This window comes from Stenella coeruleoalba (assembly GCF_951394435.1).
Source record: "Stenella coeruleoalba genome assembly, chromosome: 2".
NCBI classification, from domain to species: domain Eukaryota; kingdom Metazoa; phylum Chordata; class Mammalia; order Artiodactyla; family Delphinidae; genus Stenella; species Stenella coeruleoalba.
This window is the reverse complement of record NC_137147.1, coordinates 34,342,036-34,364,467: the sequence shown is the minus strand read 5'-3', so window position 1 is coordinate 34,364,467 and position 22,432 is coordinate 34,342,036. Positions and strand designations below refer to the sequence as shown.

General features: G+C 36.6%; 1 protein-coding gene across 15 annotated transcripts in view; it reads left to right on the top strand.

Moving 5' to 3' along the window:
* Nucleotides 1-22,432, top strand: part of GPHN (gephyrin) — a 617,199-nt gene that overhangs the window by 473,371 nt on the left and 121,396 nt on the right. The gene's annotated exons all lie outside the window — the stretch shown is intronic.

Below are 22,432 nucleotides of genomic sequence, written 5' to 3'. Positions count from 1 at the left end.
TTTTGACAAAGGTGCCAAAACTACACAAAGGGAAAAGGACAATCTCTTCAACAAATGATGTTGGGAAAACTTGATGCAAAAGAATGAAGATTGACCCTTATCTTATACCATATACAAAAATTAACACAAAATGTCTCAAAGACCTGAAGGTAAGACCTGAAACTATAAAACTCCTAGAAGAAAACATAAGGGGAAAGCCTCAAGACTGGAATGGGTAATGATTTCCTGGATATAACACAAAAGCACTGGCAACAAAAGCAAAAATAGACAAATGGCACTACATCAAACTTTAAAACTTCTACACAGCAAAGGACACAATCAGTAGAATGAAAAGGCAACCTATAGTATGGAACAAAAAAAGGCATATAGTATGGAACAAAAAAAGGCATATAGTATGGAACAAAAAAAGGCAACCTATAGTATTTGCACACCATATATCAGATAAGCAGTTAATTTCCAGAATACAGAAAGAATTCCTGCAACTCAGTAACAACAACAATAAAAACTGTTAAAAAAAAAATGGGCAAAGGACTTGAAGAGACCTTTCTCCAAGGAAGATATACAAGCATATGAAAAGATGCTCAACATCACTAATTATAAGGAAAATGCAAATCAAAACCACACCTATTAGGATGACCACTATCAAAACAACAGAAATACAAGTGTTGGTGAGGATGTGGAGAAATCAGAACCCTTGTGTACTGCTGGTGAGATTGTAAAATGGTGCAGCTACTATGGAAAACTGTAAAGAAGTTCCTCAAAAAGTTAACATTAAAACTACTGTATGATCTAGCGGTCTCACTTCCAAATAAATAATCAAAAAGAATTAAAAACAAGATCTTGGGGCTTCCCTGGTGGCACAGTGGTTATGAATCCGCCTGCTAATCAGGGGACATGGGTTCAAGCCCTGGTCCGGGAAGAGCCCACATGCCACAAAGCAATGAAGCCAATGCACCACAACTACTGAGCCTGTGCTCTAGAGCCAGCAAGCCACAACTACTGAGCCCGCATGCCACAACTACTAAAGCCCACATGCCTGGAGCCCGTGCTCTGCAACAAGAGAAGCCACAGCAGTAAGAAGCCTGCGCACCTCAACAAAGAGTAGCCCCCGCTCACCTCAAATAGAGAAAAACCACATGCAGCAATGAAGACCCAGTGCAGCCCAAAATAAATAAATAAAATTTTTTTAAAAAACAAGATCTCAAAGAGATATTTGCACATCTGTGTTCATTGCAGCATTATTCACAATAGACAGGATGTGGAAGCAACCTAAATTTTCATCAGCAGAGGAATGAATATATACATACAATGGAATATTATTTAGCATTTAAAGACAAGGAAATCTGTCATATGCTACCACACGAATGAACCTTGAGTCATTATGCTAAATGAAATAAGCCAGTCACAAAAAGGCAAATACTGCATGATTAGACTTATCTGAGATATCTAAAGTAATCAACTCATATAAACAAAGTAGAGTGGTGGTTGCCAGGGGCTGGAGGAAGGAGGAAATATGAGGCATCATTGTTCCGTAAGTACAGAGTTCCAGTCACACAAGATGAAAATGTTCTAGAGGTCTGTTGTACACAATGTGCATACAGCTAACAAGACTGTACTGTACACTTATAAATTGTTGAGTGTAAAAAAAAAGAAATGTGTATTATTGGATTTACTAGGTGTATACTACTGATGCTTAAATATAGGCCTACCTTCTCTCACAAACTCTAGACACTCCTTGCTGTTGCATACTGGAATCACCCCTTGATGTCCTGCTGACATCTCACATTTCCCTCATCAGTAACCAAATTTAGTACCCTTCCATCCAAATTGTTTCTATATTGCTCTCTTAGTTAATGATACTCTCACCCACCCTAATAACCAAACTTGAAATTTCACTATAATATTTACCTTCTCCTTCCCAAAGCACAATCACTCATAGAACCCTTTGTTATGGCTCTTCTAAATATCCTTTATCCAATTTCTGTTGTATTCTGGCCTTCATTGTCTTTTAGCGTTAGGATTACAGTAGCATACTAACTGCTCTGCCTGTCTATAGTCTCTCTTCCTTACAATCTACCATTAGTCAGGAATTACATTTTTATGTATCACTTCACTATAAAAAGTCTTGAATAGTTCTCTATTTTCCACAGTACTATAAGCATCTTCAAAATTTGTCCTAACTGAATTGACCAGTTTATGTCTTATATTTCATCCTCTCCATCCAACCTCTAACCTCATTATGCAGTTTCTCATTCTCTAAAATGAGAATTCTCTCTCTTTTTTTGCTCATTCTGTTTCAAATGTTCCTTCCTTTTTCTTATTGTTTAAAGATCAAAGCAATTGTTACCACCTCTATGAAATTTTGCAGATTGTTCCATCAGAATTAGTTATTCCCTTTTCTTTGTTATCATACATAGTATTTTGCTTTTACATGAAAACATAAATATTTACAGGGGTTTTTTTTGTTTTGTTTTTTTTTACTTAAAACACAGCCTGATTTGTGTGTTCCATGAGATTATGGAAACTGGAATCCCATCTAATTTACCTTAACATCACTCCCTAATGCTTAATAAACAGCCTTATATAGAGAGAGTATTCAATTTATATTTAGTAAATGAAGTTGACAAAGAAAGTTCCCCTAATGTAAGATAGGAGGAAGCACACCAGACAAAAGCTGGAGATTTGGTCTTTTCATCTTGACCTACTGTCTATTAAGACATTTGACTTTGAGCTAATCTTTTAACCTCTCTGTGGTAGAATTTGTTTTCTACAAGAAATCTTTATGGGCATCACACCCATGCTTAAAAACGTTAAAATATTGGCTAACATGATAAAGTTATGTAAATGGTTTTCCATCGGCTTACATGATAAAGTTCAAAGCCTAGCATTCAGAGGCCTCCACAGTCTGGTTTTAGTTACTGTTCTGGTCTCAGCTCCCACTAACAGGAGGCCAAGGGGAAGAAATACCTTAGTTCTGGACTCTTCTCCTGCTCACCACTCTCCTGCCAATACTTCCCATTGGCTGAACTCAAGCAGAAGCCACAGGGACAGGGAGACCATTGGTCCTATTCATAAACACTAGCTCCTTGAAGGCACAGAGCAGGGTAGAGAAGAGTGACAGTGATGAGAAGGAACAGATGGAGCGGCCTTATTCAAACTGTTCTCACTACCTGAATTTAAGGCTATTTATCTCAGTCGATGGCTCTATAAAAAATAATATTAATGCAAGTGTTTAACATTTATGGAGAGGTTACCATGGTCCAGGCAGTTTGACATGCAGATAGAGGAGGAGGTATGGTTTGAGGAGGAGAAAGAAGGGAATGAGGGAAAAAAGAGGCTGAAGAAGTTACCAGATGATGACCTCCAATTGGCCATATAATTTTTGCAGACAGACATCCTAATTGCCATCCTAATGGGTTTGGACCTTATTGTAAAGACCAATAAAGGAATTTAAACATGGAAATGACAAGATCAAGTTTGAGCTTTTGAAATAATGTCTACTACTATGTGGAGAATGAATTGAGTCAGGGTGAGATCAGAACCAGGAATCTGATGAGAGCTTGAATGAAAGCTGAAGCAATAGTAATAGAAAAATAAAGCAGGATTTTTGAAATATTAAGGAATCACAATTGACAGGATTAGAAACTGGATGTGGAAGTTAAGGAAGTCAAGAATGACCCCCAATTTCTAACTTGAGCAACATAAGAATTAGAATACCATATATTGATATAATCCATACCTTATCTTCATAGTCTTAAAATATAAGCAAGTATTTGCTAGTTGGACTGCAAGAAGGAGAGTTGATACAGATGTGTGACAAAATCATGCTGTGTACTAGAAATTATTGTTTGCTATAGCTAGAAGAAGGGTATGTGTAAGAGCAGAGAGAGATGAAATTGAAGAGAAAGAACAGATCATGAAAGGCCTAACACATTACTCTAGGCAGCCTGAACTTTATCCTTAGAACAGTAGGAAACTTTTAATAGTTAAAAGTGCAATTAAATCAGATGCTGTTGAAAAATTTCCCTATAACCCTAGAATTTGGACCATGAGTTTGGAAGATATTGACTAGGTTTGACTAAGAAAATAATAATTTCAAATTAAAAAGCATTTATTAAATATTTTTGAGTATTGTAGAATCAGTCAACAATCTGAATAATAAGGGCTTCCCTGGTGGCGCAGTGGTTGAGAGTCTGCCTGCCAATGCAGGGAACACAGGTTCGAGCCCTGGTCTGGGAAGATCCCGCATGCAGCAGAGCAACTAGGCCCGTGAGCCACAACTACTGAGCCTGCGCGTCTGGAGCTTGTGCTCCACAACAGGAGAGGCTGCGACACTGAGAGGCCTGCGCACCACGATGAAGAGTGGCCCCCATTCGCCGCAACTAGAGAAAGCCCACACACAGAAACGAAGACCCAACACAGCCAAACATAAATAAATAAATAAAATTTTAAAAAAAAAGAATCTGAATAATAAAAGTAGGGAAAAAAATCACTTTCATCCTACTACTTAAACATAACTACTAACATATATAATTATTTTCTTCCAGTATATACCTTGGATTGTACTTTATTTCTACAGTTACAATCATACTATGATTCATACTTTTTTTTAATGTACGGCATTTATATCAGCAGAATTAGTAATGAATTAACCCTACTTTTTAGGCCTATGGAAAGACCTAGATCATATCAAGTGCCCAATAAATATACAGTAAACCACATAGTTTTTATCTACATATTGTGCAAAATACCTTAAAAACTAGATTTGTTTTCACCAATGACACTAACTCAGTCTTCACATTTGCTTCATTCTCTATGATCACCTGTTCTAAGATTTCCTTTCTCAGCCATACAAATTAACGTCTACTGCTTGCCTAAAGACCGTGATATATATGTATGTCTGAAACTGCATCTTGACAGCCTCTTTAGGGAATAAGAGAATTCTCAGTCAGCTTTTTTGACTACTGAAGATTAAAAGGGGGGTCCTAGCAGCCTAACAAAGGCAGCTAGAGTTCAGAGACCCAAAGTGCACCAAACTAGAAATCAGATAGTAGGACAGGAATGAACCAAGGAAATATAAACCAAGCTCTGAGGTTTGTATTCCTGAACCAGCATAACAGCGAAGCAAAAGGTAATTACCAATAGTGTAAGCAAAGAGAAAGATCTGAAGAAAGATGGGGGCAGAAAAGGGGAAGATTGTGTCTGAAAGCTGGTCTTTTGCCATAATGGCTATAACCAGTACCCACAATTCTTAATGTATATAAAGCACTAGCACTGCTAGTAAGGGCAAGAACCCAGGGATCCCGATTTGAGAGCTTCCTCAAGAGCCCTCATCCTTAAGAATACCTTGTTGTGAAATCCAGCCCTATAAACACAGTCATGAAAAAACTACTGTTGATCATCTGAAGCCACCTCAACTCAAAAGGCTTTGCTTCCTTTGTTAGGAATATTGGCACTTGATTCCTACACTTAAAGTTTTTTTAAATAATTTTATCCTTTTTTAGTGTTACTTTAACTGTTCTCTTTAATCATTATATCTTCTAATACCATTTTTTTCACTTCATCTGTTTTTACACTGTTCTGTCAGTTGTTTTACCTATTTATTTTTCTATATTTAACTTACATGATGTGACAAATTTAAAATAAAAGCCAAAGGAAGACAGCTGCCAAGACAGTTCATACCTGACCATGGGAAATGACTTACTTTTTCCTCCTTTTGGACTTATAATTTTTCTGTAGATAAACTTCTTGATCTCAAAAAGAACCTATAAGGATTTATTTACAGTGTTGCTTACAGTGTTATCATTTAATCTTCAAGCTAAGTAGTACATGCATTGAACAAAGCTAATTTTCCATTTCCCTGATTAGTTGACCGTAGCTAAAAGTGATAATTATCATATTTTTTACTCTCCTTTTTCTTTTCCCTACTACAGTGACTCACTACTTTTTAACAAAAAGGTAGAGAAAAGAGGAATACCTAGTTTTCACTTCATTGTTAACAAATGTCTGCAGTTGTCTTTAAAAGGGGGGCTGTTCTAATAAAAAGAACATTGAAATTAATGACCAGTATAGGGTTTGAAACTGTATTTCAAACTCTAGAATACCATATATGTTCTATATATATAGAATAGAATATGTATATATCTCTACAGCCCATCTTCTTTGGCAATCTATGTATTCTAGACTGATTAAAATCAAGCATTTAGAAACTCATTCATCAAAAATTTTCTTTGTGACCGCTGTGTGCACAGTATTGTTGGGCCTTGACTTAAAACATGTTTTCCTTTCTCAAAGAGCTGTTAATCTAGTTAAGAAAACAGACATGTATATAAAAAAGTATAATTACTGTAAGATATGTAGTAAATACAATATGCAATGAGAATCCTGTGATAAAGTATTTCCTAGTGCCTCAGTGCAGAAAAAAATAGAATGGTCATGCATTGCTTCATAACGAAGGGACTGTTGAAAAAAGCTTCTTTAATTTTTTTTATTTTGAAGTGATTTCAAACTTCAGAAAAGCTACAAGAATGGTACAAACAGTTCCTGTATATCTTTCACCAAAATTCCCCCAAGTGTTAGCATTTTGCCACATTTGCTTTATCATTTCTCTCTACATATTAATATACTTCTTTTCCTGAACTGCTTATGAGTAAATTTCAGACATGATGCCTTTTACCCCTTAATACTTCAAATGTATACGTCCTTTTTTTGAAAAAAAAAAAGGGAACAAAAGAAAAATATATATATATTCTTAACTAACCACAGTACAATTATCAAAATCAGGAAATGAACCTTGCCATAATGCTATTATGTAATCTTATTCAAATTACATTTTGCCAATTTTTCTAATAATGTTCTTTATAGCCAAAAGGAAAAAACATTCTCTTCTTCTGATCTGGGATCCAATCCAGAATCATGCATAACTTTTAGATATCATGTGTCTTTAGGCTCTTTTATCTGGAACAATTCTTCAGTTTTTCTTTGTCTTTCATGACCTTCACATTTTCAAAGAGTATAGGAGAGTTATTTTGTAGGCTATCCCTCAAATTTAGACTTTTCTGATGTTTCCTGATGACTTGGTTCAGGTTATGGATTTTTGACAGTAATACCTCATATGTGATTTTGTGTCCTTCTTAGTACATTATATTAGGAATTTCATAATGTCATTTTGTCCCATTACTAGTGGTATTAACTTTGATCATTTGGTTAAAGTGGTGTCTGTCAGATTTCTCCACTGTAAAATTACTATTGTGGTTAATAAGAATCTTGTGGGGATATATGTTGAGACTATATAAATATGTTGTTTTTCTTGAGGTTTTTCAGCTTCTAGTTTTAGTATCCATTGATGATTTTTGCATGAACCAATTATTACTATGATAGTTGCCAAGTAGTGACTTTCTAATTCCTTCTTTTCATTTATCAGTTGATATTCTGCTATAATGAAGAATTTTATTTAATCATTACTTTATTAGTATATGCTCATGGATTTTAATTTTTATTTTATTAAATTGATTGTATTATCTGTTAGTATCCTAATAACACAATCCCCTCAGCCACGGTTTTTAGGTTTTGTCAGATATATTATTCATTATCTTGAAAAAACAAGTAGAAAAACATAGAATAATCAAGTAGAAAAAGGCTATTAAATTGAAAACAATATAAGAAATTATTTTCAGATATACAAAATGCCCTGTAGACCTGAGCCTACAAATGCTACTATTGCCACAGTTTCCCTAGAGATTTGGACCTGATTTCTCTTAATTTGAGGTTTATATGAAAGACTAAATGCTTTGTATATCTGAACCACACATTCTTTGAATTACCAAAGGCCCTAGCTATTTAACCTGAATAAATTACTATCACCTTTGCTTTTTAAGCTTCCTAGGAAAGTTATTCATTGTCTTCGATGGTTTGTGTTCAGAAAGATCCAGGAACTAGAAATATAAGAAATTTAAGCTTCAAATACAACGGGAAATAGAGGCAGTAATATTAATAAGGCAGACCAGGTCTCTCCCGTGAGATTTTCTGTATCTAAGGAATGAATAATGATTTACACTTTAAGTAGTTTGGAGAACTCTTTTATTGATTGTTTTGAAGAATAAACTTTTCTCTTGAGGTTTTGAATTCAATCAAGAAGAACCTGCATGAACATCTTGTTTCTATTATACTCGGTCACCTGAAAGCATCTTTTCTTCATTTACTTCTTTTTTATTTTTTTGATTCTCTCAATCTTCATTTACTTCTAATTTAAAAAATGGATTTTCAAGCCAAGGTGAAACATTGTATATTAAGAATTGGAAGGTTAAAAAGGATGCATTTGAAGTGGGAAAAAGTCATTCCATTGGTATGAACAGCTTCATTTAAGATGGCCATGCCATAAGAAAAAGATTACTGCTGTATAACAAAGATCCCTGGTTTGCTCAGTAGAAAGGAATCCATTTGTACTTTTTTGTCCCTTTGAAGGCCTTGTACATCATAGACATTGCCATTAGTATTTAAATATGTCTTTGATGATGGCAATCTTGAGTGAACATCATATATAGTCTTCTTAGTGATTATAAATGCTGCATGGAAAATAGGAAATCTCAATAATATTTTGAGTACTTTACCTGCAAAGATTCTGAACTCACATATAATCAACCCCATGTCTGGACCTAAACACGGGAAAATATAAAAGAGACAAGTTAAGTTTTACTAATGGAAACCTAGGCTTATTAGAGAAACCTCTAGATCATCAATCTGTGGCTAATTTAGAATTGCTTTAATCCTGAAAATCTACTTCAGAAAATTAAACCCATCATATAAGAATGTTGTCAATTTAGATATTATAATAATTCAGCCTGTTACTCTTTGCTTAGGTCGGACATCTATGAGTAGGGAAGATGTCTAGACTTCCACTCCCCATCACCATCCCTACTCCCATATAAAGATCCCACATCCTAAAGTACTTTGTAGTTTATTTTTCTCAAAGTAGCCAGTCTACCTACAAATTATCATTACCATACATCACCAGCTAAACTGTTATAAGTTTAGATTTGATCAGCTCAAGATGGTGGAGTAGGAGGACATGGAGCTCACCTCCCCCCATGAACACATCAAAAAATTATCTAGAGCATCCCCCCACCACTAGGGCACCTGCTCACCACTGATGGGGGACTCTGATGCCCAAGGAGATGGGAGGAACCCCAAAGCGAACCAGCGGCTTACGGGATCTTGGTTCACAAGCCTGGGGTCAGGCAGAAGCTCCTGCAGTGGGAGCTCTGAGTCCAAACCACTGGACTAACAGAGAGCCTCAGACCTCCAGGAATATTCATTGGAGTGAGGTCTCATGGAGTTCCTCATCTCAGCACCAAGACCCAGCTCTACCCAATAGCCTACAAACTGCAGTGTTGGAAGCCTCAGGCCAAACAACCAGAAAGACAGGAACACAATCCCACTCATTAAAAAAAAAAAAAGAGAGAGAGAGACTGCAAAAAATATGTCACAGATGAAGGAGCAAGGTAAAAACCACCAAGACCAAATAAATGAAGAGGGAATAGGCAATCTACCTGAAAAATAATTCAGAGTAATGATAGTAAAGATGATCCAGAATCTTGGAAGTAGAATGGAGGCCCAGATTGAGAAAATACAAGAAATGTTTAACAAAGATCTAGAAGAACTAAAGAACAAACAAACAGAGATGAACAACACAATAACTGAAATGAAAAATGCACTAGAAGGAATCAATAACAATAAGGCAGAAGAATGAATAAGTGAGCTGGAAGACAAAATAGTGGAAATAACTGCCAAGGGGCAGAATAAAGAACAAAGAATGAAAATAATTGAAGACAATCTCAGAGACCTCTGGGACAACTCTAAACGCACCAACATTCACATTATAGGGGTCCCAGAAGATAAAGAGGAAAAGAAAGCGTCTGAGAAAATATTTGCAGAGATTATAGTGGAAAACTTCCTAACATGGGAAAGGAAGTAGTCACCCAAGTCCAGGATGCGCAGAGAGTCCCATACAGGATAAAACCTGGAAAAAAACACACCAAGACACATATTAATCAAACTAACAAATTCAAAGAAAAATTATTAAAAGCAGCAAGGGAAGAACAAAAAATAACATACAAAGGAATCCCCATAAAGTTATCAGCTGATTTTACAGCGGAAACTCTGCAGGCCAGAAGGGAGTGGCAGGATATGCTTAAAGTGATGAAAGAGAAAAACCTACAACCAAGATGACTTTACCCAGCAAGGGTCTCATTCAGATTCAGTGGAGAAGTCAAAAGCTTTTCAGACAAGGAAAAGCTAAGAGAATCCAGCACTACCAAACCAGCTTTACAACAAATGCTAAAGAAACTTCTCTAAGCGGGAAACACAAGAGAAGAAAAAGACCCACAAAAACAAACCCAAAGCAATTAAGAAAATGGTAATAGGAACATACATATCGATAATAACCTTGAATGTAAATGGATAAAGTGCCCCAACCAAAAGACACAGACTGGCTGAATGCAAAAAAACAAGACCCATATATGTGCTGTCTACAGGAGACCCACTTCAGACCTACAGACATACAGACTGGAAGTGAGGGTATGGAAAAAGTATTCCCTGCAAATGGAAATCAAAAAAAAAAGCTGGGGACTTCCCTGGTGGCACAGTGGTTGAGAGTCCGCCTGCAGATGCAGGGGACACAGGTTCGTACCCCGGTCCAGGGAGATCCCACATGCCGCGGAGCGGCTGGGCCCGTGAGCCATGGCCTCTGAGCCTGTGCATCCAGAGCCTGTGCTCCGCAATGGGAGAGGCCACAACAGTGAGAGGCCCGTGTACCGCAAAAAGAAAAACAAAAACAAACAAAAACAAAGAAAAAGCTGGAGTAGCAATACTAGTATCAAATAAAATAGAATTTAAAATAAAGACTGTTACAAGAGATAAGGAAGGACACTACATAATGATCAAAGGATCAATCCAAGAAGAAGATATGGCAATTATAAATGTTTATGCACCCAACATAGGAGCACCTCAATACATAAGGCAAATGCTAACAACCATGAAAGGAGAAATTTATAGTAACACAATTATAGTAGGGGACTTTTAACACCCCACTACACCAATGGACAGATCATCCAAACAGAAAATAAATGAGGAAACACAAGCTTTAAATGACACAATAGACCAAATAGATCTAATTGATATTTATAGAACATTCCACCCAAAAGTGGCAGAATACACTTTCTTCTCAAGTGCACATGGCACATTCTCCAGGATAGATCACATCTTGGGTCACAAATCAAGCCTCAGAAAATTTAAGAAAATTGAAATTGTATCAAGCATCTTTTCTGACCACAGTGCTATGAGATTGGAAATCAATTACAGCAAAAAAAAAACTGTAAAAAACACAAATACATGGAGGCTAAACAGTGCACTACTAAATAACCAAGAGATCACTGAAGAAATCAAAGAAGAAATTTAAAAATGCATAGAAACAAATGACAATGGAAACACAAAACCTATGAGACACAGCAAAAGCAGTTCTAAGGGGGAAGTTTATAGCAATACAATCTCACCTCAAGAAACAAGAAAAATCTCAAATAAACAATCTAACCCTACACTTAAAACAACTAGAGAAAAAAGAACAAAGAAAACCCAAAGTCAGTAGAAGGAAAGAAATCATAAAGATCAGAGCAGAAATAAATGAAATAGAAATGAAGAAAACAATAGCAAGGTCAATAAAACTAAAAGCTGGTCCTTTGAGAAGGTAAACAAAATTGATAAACCCTTAGCCAGATTCATCAAGAAAAAAGGGAGAGAAACTAGCACACCACTGTAAAGCAGTTGTACTCCAATAAAGATGTTAAAAAAAAAAAAATGGAGAGGACGCAAATCAATAAAATTAGAAATGAAAAAGGAACAATCACAACTGACACTGCAGAAATACAGAGGATTATAAGAAACTACTACAAACAACTATATGCCAATAAAATTGACAACCATGAAAAAATGCACAAATTCTTGGAAAGGTACAATTTTCCAAGACCGAACCAGGAAGAATTAGAAAGTATAAACAGACCTATCACAAGCACTGAAATTGAAACCATAATTAAAAATCATCCAACAAACAAAAGTCCAGGACCAGATGGCTTCACAGGCGAATTCTATCAAACATTTATAGAAGAGCTAACACCAATCCTTCTCAAAGTCTTCCAAAAAATTGCAGAGGGAGAAACACTCCCAAATTCATTCTATGAAGCCACCATATCACCCTGATACCAAAACCAGAAAAAGATATCACAAAAAAAGAAAATTATAGAACAATATCACTGATGAACATAGATGCAAAAATCGTGAACAAAATACTAGCAAACAGAATCCAACAGCACATTAAAAGGATCATACACCATGATCAAGTGGGCTTTATCCCAGGGATGCAAGTATTCTTCAATATACACAAATCAATCAATGTGATACACCACATTAACAAATTAAGGAATAAAAACCATACGATCATCTCAATAGATGCAGAAAAAGCATTTGACAAAATTCAACACCCATTTATGATAAAAGCACTCCAGAAAATGGGCATAGAGGAAACCTACCTCAACATAATAAAGGCCATATGTGACAAACCCACAGCAAGCAACATACTCAATTGTGAAAAACTGAAAGTGTTTCCATTAATATCAGCAACAAGACAAGGATGTCCACTCTCACCACTCTTATTCAACAGAGTTTTGGAAGTCATAGCCACAGCAGTCAGAGAAGAAAAAGCAGTAAAAGGAATACAAATTGGAAAAAAAGAAGTAAAATTGTCAGTGTTTGCCAATGATAGACATTCCAAAAGATGCCACCAGAAAACTACAAGAACTAATGAGTGAATTTGGTAAGGTTGCAGGATACAAAATGCACAGAAATCTCTGGCATTTCTATACACCAACAACGAAAAATCAGAAAGAAATTAAGGAAACACTCCCATTTACCATTGCAACAAAAAGAATAAAATACCTAGGAATAAACCTGCCTAAGGAGGCAAAAGACTTGTACTCAAAACTATAAACACTGATGAAAGAAATCAAAGATGACATAAACAGGTGGAGAAATATACTATGTTCTTGGATTGGAAGAATCAATACTGTGAAAATGACTATACTACCGAAAACAATCTGCAGGTTCAATGCAATCCCTATCAAACTACCAATGGCATTCTTCACAGTTTTAGAACAAAAAATTTTACAATTCGTATGGAAACACAAAAGACCCCGAATAGCCAAAGGAATCTTGAGAAAGAAAAATGCAGTTGGAGGAATCAGGCTCCCTGACTTCAAACTATACCACAAAGCTACAGTAATCAAGACACTATGGTACTGGCACAAAAACAGAAATATAGATCAATGGTACAGAATAGAATGCTCAGAAAGAAACCCATGCACATGTGGACACCTAATTTATGACAAAAGAGACAAGAACATACAGTGGAGAAAAGACAGCCTCCTCAATAAGTGGGAAAATTGGACAGCTACATGTAAAAGAATGAAATTAGAACACTATCTAACACCATACACAAAAATAAACTCCAAATGGATTAAAGACTTAAATGTAAGACCAGACACTATAAAACTCTTAGTGGAAAACGTAGGAAAAACACTCTTTGACATAAACCACAGCAAGATCTTTTTAGACCCACCTCCTAGAGTAACAGAAATAAACACAAAAATAAACAAATGGGACTTAATTAAACTTAAAAGCTTTTGCATAGCAAAGGAAACCATAAACAAGAGAAAAAGGCAACCCTCAGAATAGGAGAAAATATTTGCAAATGAAACAACAGACAAAGGATTAATCTCCAAAATATTCAAACAGCTCATGGAGCTCAATATCAAAAAAACAAACAATCCAGTTAAAAAATGGGCAGAAAGGGCTTCCCTGGTGGCGCAGTGGTTGAGAGTCCGCCTGCCAATGCAGGGGACACGGGTTCGTGCCCCGGTCTGGGAAGATCCCACATGCCGCAGAGCGGCTAGACCCCTGAGCTGTGGCCACTGAGCCTGCGCATCTGGAGCCTGTGCTCCGCAACGGGAGAGGCCACAACAGTGAGAGGCCTGCGTACCACAAAAAAAAAAAAAAAAAAAAAAATGGGCAGAAGAACTAAATAGACTTTTCACCAAGGAAGACATACAGGTGGCGAAGAGACACATGAAAAGATGCTCAACATCACTAATTATTAGAGAAATGCAAATCAAAACTACAATGAGGTATCACCTCATGCCAGTCAGAATGGCCATTATCAAAAAATCTAGGAACAGTAAATGCTGGAAAGGGTGTGATGAAAAGGGAACCCCCCTGCACTGTTGGTGAGAATGTAAATTGATACAACCACTATGGAAAACAGTATGGAGGTTCCTTAAAAAACTAAAAATAGAACTACCGTATGACCCAGCAATCCCACTACTGGGCATATACCCTGAGAAAACCATAATTCAAGAAGAGACATGTACCACAATATTCACTGCAGCACTATTTACAATAGCCAGGACATGGAACCAATCTAAATTTCCATTGACAGATGAATGGATAAAGAAGGTGTGGTGCGTATATACAATGGAATATTACTCAGCCATAAAAGGAAACGAAATTGAGTTATTTGTAGTGAGGTGGATGGACCTAGGGTCTGTCATACGGAGTTTAGTAAGTCAGAAAGAGAAAAACAAATACCGTATGTTAACACATATATATGGAATCTAAAAAAAAAAAAAAATGGTACCAACAAACCTAGTTTCAGGGCAGCAATAGAGGTAGACATAGAAAATGGACTTGAGAACATGGGGTGGGAGGGCGAAGCTGAGGCAAAGAGAGTAGCATCGACCTATATACACTACCAAATGTAAAATAGTTGGCTGGTGGGGAGCAGCAGCGTAGCACAGGGAGATCGGCTCGATGCTTTGCGATGACCTAGAGGGGTGGGATAGGGAGGATGGGAGGGAGGCTCAAGAGGGAGGGGATACGGGACCATGTGTACGCATATGGCTGATTCGCTTTGTTGTACAGTAGAAACTAACACAGTATTGTGAAGCAGTTATACTTCAATAAAGATATATTTTTATAAACTATTATAAGTTTAAGTAAATATTTCTTTGAACACAATAATCTCAGTAGGACCCATATTTCCATATGTTTGTTAGTTTTGTTTTGTTTTATATTGGGTTGACCGAAATGTTAGTTCGTTTTTTTCCGTAAGATGGCTCTAGGAGGGCTTAGTTGTCTTTAACTTCATTTGAAACAATTTTGTTAGATTGTATTGTGACAGCTGTCATTATCAGCATGCATTTTAAAAAAGACTTACCAAAATTAATGAATTTTTGTGTAGCCATTTTAATATTGAAGATGGAAGAAAACAACATTTTTGGCATATTAGGCTTTTTTATTTCAAGAAAGGTAAAAGCGCAACTGAGACCCAAAAACAGATTTGTGCAGTGTATGGAGAAGGTGCTGTGACTGATGGAACATGTCAAAAGTGCTTTGAGAAGTTTTGCGCTGGAGATTTCTCGCTGGACAATGCTCCAAGGTTGGGTAGACCACTTGAACTTGATAGCGATCAAATTGAGACTTTCATTGAGAACAATCAACATCATACCTTGTGGGAGATAGCCGACATACTCAAAATATCCAAATCAAGCATTGAAAATCATTTGCACAAGCTTGGTTATGTTAATCATTTTGGTGTTTGGGTTCCACGTAAATTAAGCAAATAAAACCTTCTTGACCGTATTTCCTCACGCAATTCTCTACTTAAACATAGCAAAAACATTTCATTTTTAAAACAAATTGTGACGGGCTATGAAAAGTGGATATTGTTCAATAATGTGTAATGGAAGAGATGGTGGGGCAAGCTAAATGAACCACCACCAACCACACCAAAGGCCGGTCTTCATCCGAAGAAGGTGATGTTGTGTATATGGTGGGAGTCCTCTATTATCAGCTTTTCCCAGAAAACCTAATGATTAATTCCAACAAGTACTGCTCCCAGTTAGACCCACTGAAAGCAGCACTCGACGAAAAGCGTCCAGAATTAGTCAACAGAAAATGCATAATCTTCCATCAGGATAACGCAAGACCACAAGTTTCTTTGATGAGCAGGCAAAAACTGTTACGGCTTGGCTGGGAGGTTCTGATTCATCTGCCGTATTCACCAGACATTGCACCTTCAGATTTCCATTTATTTCGGTCTTTACAAAATTTTTTAATGAAAAATATTTCAATTCTCTGGAAGACTGTAAAAGGCACCTGGAACAGTTCTTTGCTCAAAAAGATAAAAAGTTTTGGGACGAAGGAATTATGAAGTTGCCTGAATAATGGCAGAAGGTTGTGGAACAAAACAGTGAATATGTAGTTCAATAAAGTTCTTGGTGAAAATGAAAAGTATGTCTTTTATTTCTACTTAAAAACCAAAGGAACTTTTTGGCCAACCCAGTAGTTTACCTAAATTGAATGGAGCTAGTACAGTCACAGATTATCTTTGTGACTGTTGGTATTCATTTGTAAGGTAGTCATCAGGATATGTTTGTGGCCGGGAAATAGCTTTTGCTTTATAGGAAAAACTGTATCCAAATTTTGGATATTTTCTCTGTCCAAAACCGCAACTTCCTTTTGTTATAACCTTCTTTCTTTTTAAAAATTATTCTTTCCTTCCTTTCCTACTTCTTTGTAAATGGATTTATGGACCACTCAGTGAAAACTGGCTGCTAGGCTATAACCCATCTGGCCTTCAGAGACAAGAGTGCATACTTTTTTTCCCCAGTTTTTTTCTCTTCTATCAGATTTCTATGCTGAGCTCAGAATCAAGAAGAGGGCTGGGGTGTGAGGGAGAACATTTCATGGTGCTTTTTCCTGTCTGAGTCAGTTCTTCAGTGGCCCAGGACTGTTAGAAGTGCTTTGGGGTTTTAACTTGCAAAATAGGAGAAGTCAGAGGCAACTATTCTTAAATTTCGTGAAGCTTTCATTTTAAAGCTTCTTGTCAGTCACTGGTGTCAACATCAAAAAATAGTTGAAATTTTTTTTTTATGGAAACAAAAGAAGGAAACATAACTATTTGCTTACCAGATTTATTTTGGAAATGTATGCCTTCTAAAAATGGGCCTCACCATGCCAGCCCATGGGAGGCCTGCATAAGAGCCCCTGAGCTATACATGTGAGTGCTGTGCATCCTCAGCCTGTGCCTCCAGCTGCCAGTGGCTCTGTGTGTGTGTCCCTGGTGCTGTCCCTCAAGCATGGCTTATCCACTTTTGATCTGAACGTGAGAGTACTGCATCACCTAGATCAGTGGTTTTCAAACTTACGTTAGCTACAGTCTTTTGTTAAATGGAATCTTATGTGGTCACATAGCCATCCTACATGTGGTGAGGGATACAACAGAACTAGGTATGTTATGTTATATATTAATTCTATTTACGTAAAAGGAGCAACTATTAATTATTAGAGAAATGCAAATCAAAACTACAATGAGGTATTGCCTCACACCAGTCAGAATGGCCATGATTAAAAAGCCTACAAATAATAAATGCTGGAGAGGATGTGGATAAAAAGGGACCCAGCTACACTGTTGGTAGGAATGTAAATTGGTGCAGCCACTGTGGAGAACAGTATGGAAGTTCCTTAAAAAACTAAAAATAAGAGTTACCATATAATCCTGCAATCCCACTTCTGGGCGTATATCTAGAGAAAACTCTTAATTCAAAAAGATACATGTGCTCCAGTGTTCCTTGCAGCACTGTTTACAATAGCAAAGACATGGAAGCAACCTAAATGTTCATCAACAGATGAATGGATAAAGAAGATGGTGTGTGTGTGTGTGTGTGTGTGTGTGTGTGTGTGTGTGTGTGTGTGTATAGATATAGATATATATAGATATAGATATAGATGTAATGGAATACTATTCAGCCATAAAAAAGAATGAAATAATGCCATTTGCAGCAACATGGATGGACCAAGAGATGATTATACTAAGTGAAGTAAGCCAGACAAAAACAAATATCATATGTTATCACTTATTTGTGGAATCTTAAAATATTATACAAATAAACTTATTTACAGAACAGAAATAGACTCACAGACATAGAAAACAAACTTATAGTTAGCAAAAGGGATAATGGCGGGGGGGGGAATAAATTGGGAGTTTGGGGTTAACATATACACAGTAGTGTATATAAAATAGGTAAACAACAAGTACCTACTGTAGAGCACAGGGAACTATACTCAGTATCTTGTAATAACCTATAATGGAAAAGAATCTGAAATAGAATATATATATATATTCTTAGCTGTATACTTGAAACTAACACAACATTGTAAATTATACTTCAATTTTTAAAAAGAGCAGCTGTTATCTATATCATTTTATTCTTGTGTGTAGAAGGTAACAATACTGTTTTTCTCATATTTACACAAATAAGGTAGCCCTTCTTTATTGGTGAAGTAGCTGACTATTTCTACTATGTGACCGTGGGTGGGTCTTGAGTGGGAAGAAGCCACTTGGCACATAGAAGGTGCTCAGTGAACACTTGTTGAGAACACACACATACACATACACACACACACACACACACACACACACACACACACACACACACGTATCTGCTAATGTGCCAGAGAATTAAAATACTCCTCTTTTGAGACATTTCTTTCAGTTAATTTATTTTATATCCAGAAAGCCCCTGTGATAACATGCAAATAGTTTAGTGAGGGACCAATATTAACCCATTAGCATCAAAGTTTGGATTATTTATCTAGCAATATGGATTATTTATCTGTCACTTTGTGACAGAGAGTTTGTAAATATGAAAGGACCTAGAGACACAAAGGGCAGAACAGGAGGTGCAACTTTGAATCTTCCTTCCCAACTTTTAGCTTTGTTTGAAGGATTTGCTATTCATTCATACCTCGTTTATTCAGTACCTACTGTTAGTATAAGGAAAGCATTGCTCTAAAAGTAGCAAAGGATACACAGATTAATAAGATACAGGTTCTGCCTTCAAGGAGTTTATGATAGACTAGCATAGGTAAGGCAAATATTTAAATGTCTATAACATTAGAAAGTGGTAGGTGCCATAAGAAAGATATAAACAAGGTACAAAATTATCTTAAAGACAGGAAAGATTTTTCCAGGCTGGGGGAAATTGGTATGCAATTTCCAATTTAAAAAAATATCAATCTCTATAGTTAGAGAACCATCCATTTGTTTACTGTCCTCCTGCCCTTATTTTTTAATTCACTTACATGTCTTTCCTTTCTGCTGAGCTGAAACATTCTTCATGGCAGGGTGTATCTTACTCTTTGTATACCAAGGGTGTAACTGTGCCTGGCTCATAAAATGCACTCAATAAATATTTGTTGAATGGATGTGTGTATCACTGATAATCAAACTTGCTTTCTAATAAAGTACAGTTTTCTCCTCAGAAACCAAACATTTTAAAAGCACAACTTTTATAAGATTGTACACAATTTTCACCATAAAGAAACTAAACAATATCTTAGAAAAGATCAGATCTGAGATCTATAAACCCGAATAAAAGGGTCTATAGAAACACCTATCTATCATTCTCTTCAGTTACACTGGTTGTGACAATATGTATTTATTGATATTTAATGATGTGGCAGGGACTGTAGTGAAAGTGAGTTATGAATAAATTTATGTTTCAATTATAGGTAAATGATAAATCATACATAATCCTTCTTTAAGTGTTCACCTTAAAGTAGAAAAAATTTTTCATATTTAGCACTAAATAATTTCTAAGGCCCTTCAAGCTTTGAAAATTTTGTAATTTTGTGATTACCCATGGGTGAGAAATAAGTATAAGCATATTGTATGTCTTTTTCTTTGACTACTTATGACAATGTCATTTGTCTTAGAATGAAAACTCTTTGGGACAGTTCCTGTAAGTCAGTTCAGTGAATATGTCTGAAGCAGCTGCTGGGGTTTGGGTAGGAGGACTAAATTTAATAAATTGCAGTGACCAGGAACTTACAGACTGCAGGGGAATATATACAATCATAAAGTGGATTAAAGAAATAGGAGCTTATTTGTCTCACATATAAAAAGTCTGGAGGCAGGCAGTCCAGGGCTTGTACAGCAGCTCAGTATTGTCATCAGAGACTCTGCCTCTTTTTATTCTCGTGTTTCCAATACTTATGTGTGGGTTTCTATCCTCATGGTTGAAAAATGGCTATGGCACTTCCCAGTATCTAACCATGCTCTCCTCTTAAAGCTTTATCTCTTTATCTTTTTATTTGTAGTAGGAAGCCTGCCCCAGGGACTTCTTCCTACATCTCACTGGCTGGAACTATATCGTATGGCCAGTCTTACCTGAAAGGTGGCTATGGAAGAAGGGAATTGTGGATATCAGTTGCAGTAGCCAAGCAACAGTGTTTGCAGTTACTCATTTTATGTTTACCCTTTGGGCCAAGTTGTTTATGCATGGGCCAAGTTGTTTATTGTGCTCTAAGAATTTCCTTTTTGTCATTAAATGATTCATTTATTAAGTCAACAACTATTTATTTTTTATTGCCTAATATGTGCCAGATACTGTTCTAGGTTTTGGGGATGACAACAGTGAATAAAAAAGACAAAGTTGCTGCTGTCATGGAGCTTACATTCTACTAAGAAGGTTATAAACAAATAAGTATAAATATATATTATAGGTATATAAATATCAATATATATGTATATAGGTGTGTATATATATGTATGTATATATATATATATTTTTTTTTTCCCATGAAGAAAAGTAAAGTAGGGTAAGGAGAATAGAGAGTGATGGTAGGTAATATTCTATGTAGGATGTTTAACAAAGGCCTCTGATTAGGTGATCCTTTAGCAAAGACCTGAAAGAAATGAGGGATGAATGGAACCATAATATCTGGGGAAGAATGGTCCAAGTAGAGGAAATGGCAAGTATGAAGACCCTAAAGAAAGATGTATTTGGCATTCTCAGGCAAGGAACGAACCAGTTTGGCTAAAGCACATTGAATAAGGGTGAAATGATAGGAGAAGAGAACAGTGTAGGCTATAATATGTTGGGCTTTGAGGGCCATAGCAAAGATTTTACTCTGAATGAAATGGAAAGTCATGGAGAGTTGTGAGCAGAGATTAGCACAATTCAACTTACAGTTTAAAAGGAGTGTTGTAACTACTGTGTGGAGAATAAACTGTAATGGGACAAGGAGAGAAGGAAGGAGACAAGTTAGGACACTACTCAATTTCCCAGGAAATAAATGATGGTTCCAATTATTGTAATAATTGTAGAGATGGTGAGTAATGATCAGATTCTAGAGACATTTTAATGGTAGTTTAGATATGGTTCTGACAAAACTAGAAGAATCAAAGATGTCACCAAGGTTTTGGATTAATAACTGAGTGAGTAGAGTTTCTATTTACTGAGATGGGAATTGCAAGAGAATAAGACATCGTGCAGGTAGGTTAGGAGGGTGGGGAATCAAGAGTTTGATTTTGAGCATGTTAAGTTTGAATTGCCTGTTGCACATTCAAGTGCATGTTTGATGATTTATAAGCTTGTAGATATACGCTGTTATCCACCAGCTATTTGGATGACATATAAGTAGAGAGGTGAAGGTAGGGGTTGAGGTTGGAGATATAAAATTAGGGAGTTTAGTGTATGGGTGGTATTAATGCCAGGGGACTAGCTAAGGTTACATGGGGAGTGAGTAAATAATAATATTTTTCTATGCTTTTAGAAGAAAGAAAATTTCCTATGAAATTCTGAATGAATTCAAGTTTGTATATTTCACTTCACTAACTAGCTCGTTAAGTGTTCAAACAGTATAGTAGTTAAGGACATGGACTCTAAAGCCTGGCTACCTAGGTTTGAATCCTGGCTCTTCAGTTTCTAGCTTTGCGATTTAGGCCAAGATATGTAAACCTCTTTTTCCTCATTTGTAATAAAGGATAATAATGATGGCTCCCTTTAGGTTGTTGTGAAGATTAATTAGAATAGTGCCATGGCACATAGTTAAGCACTCAAAAAGGATTAGCCAGGGCTTCTCTGGTGGCGCAGTGGTTGGGGGTCCGCCTGCCGATGCAGGGGACGCAGGTTCGTGCCCCGGTCCGGGAGGATCCCACATGCCGCGGAGCGGCTGGGCCCGTGGGCCATGGCCGCTGGGCCGGCGCGTCCGGAGCCTGTGCTCCGCGGCGGGAAGGGCCACAGCAGTGAGAGGCCCGCATACCGAAAAACAACAACAACAACAACAAAAAGGATTAGCCAATATCATCATTAAATTTCACCAACTTTTGATACATGATGTAACATTACTAACTTGATTTAATGTTCCACTAAAGCAGGCTATATTTTGGAAGCAGGAAAAAGTTTCTCACCTTGTAATCTTCATTTCTGGACACATGAAATTGAGAATTGTTGATATTTATAAGCCTTTCCCACTTTTTAATCAG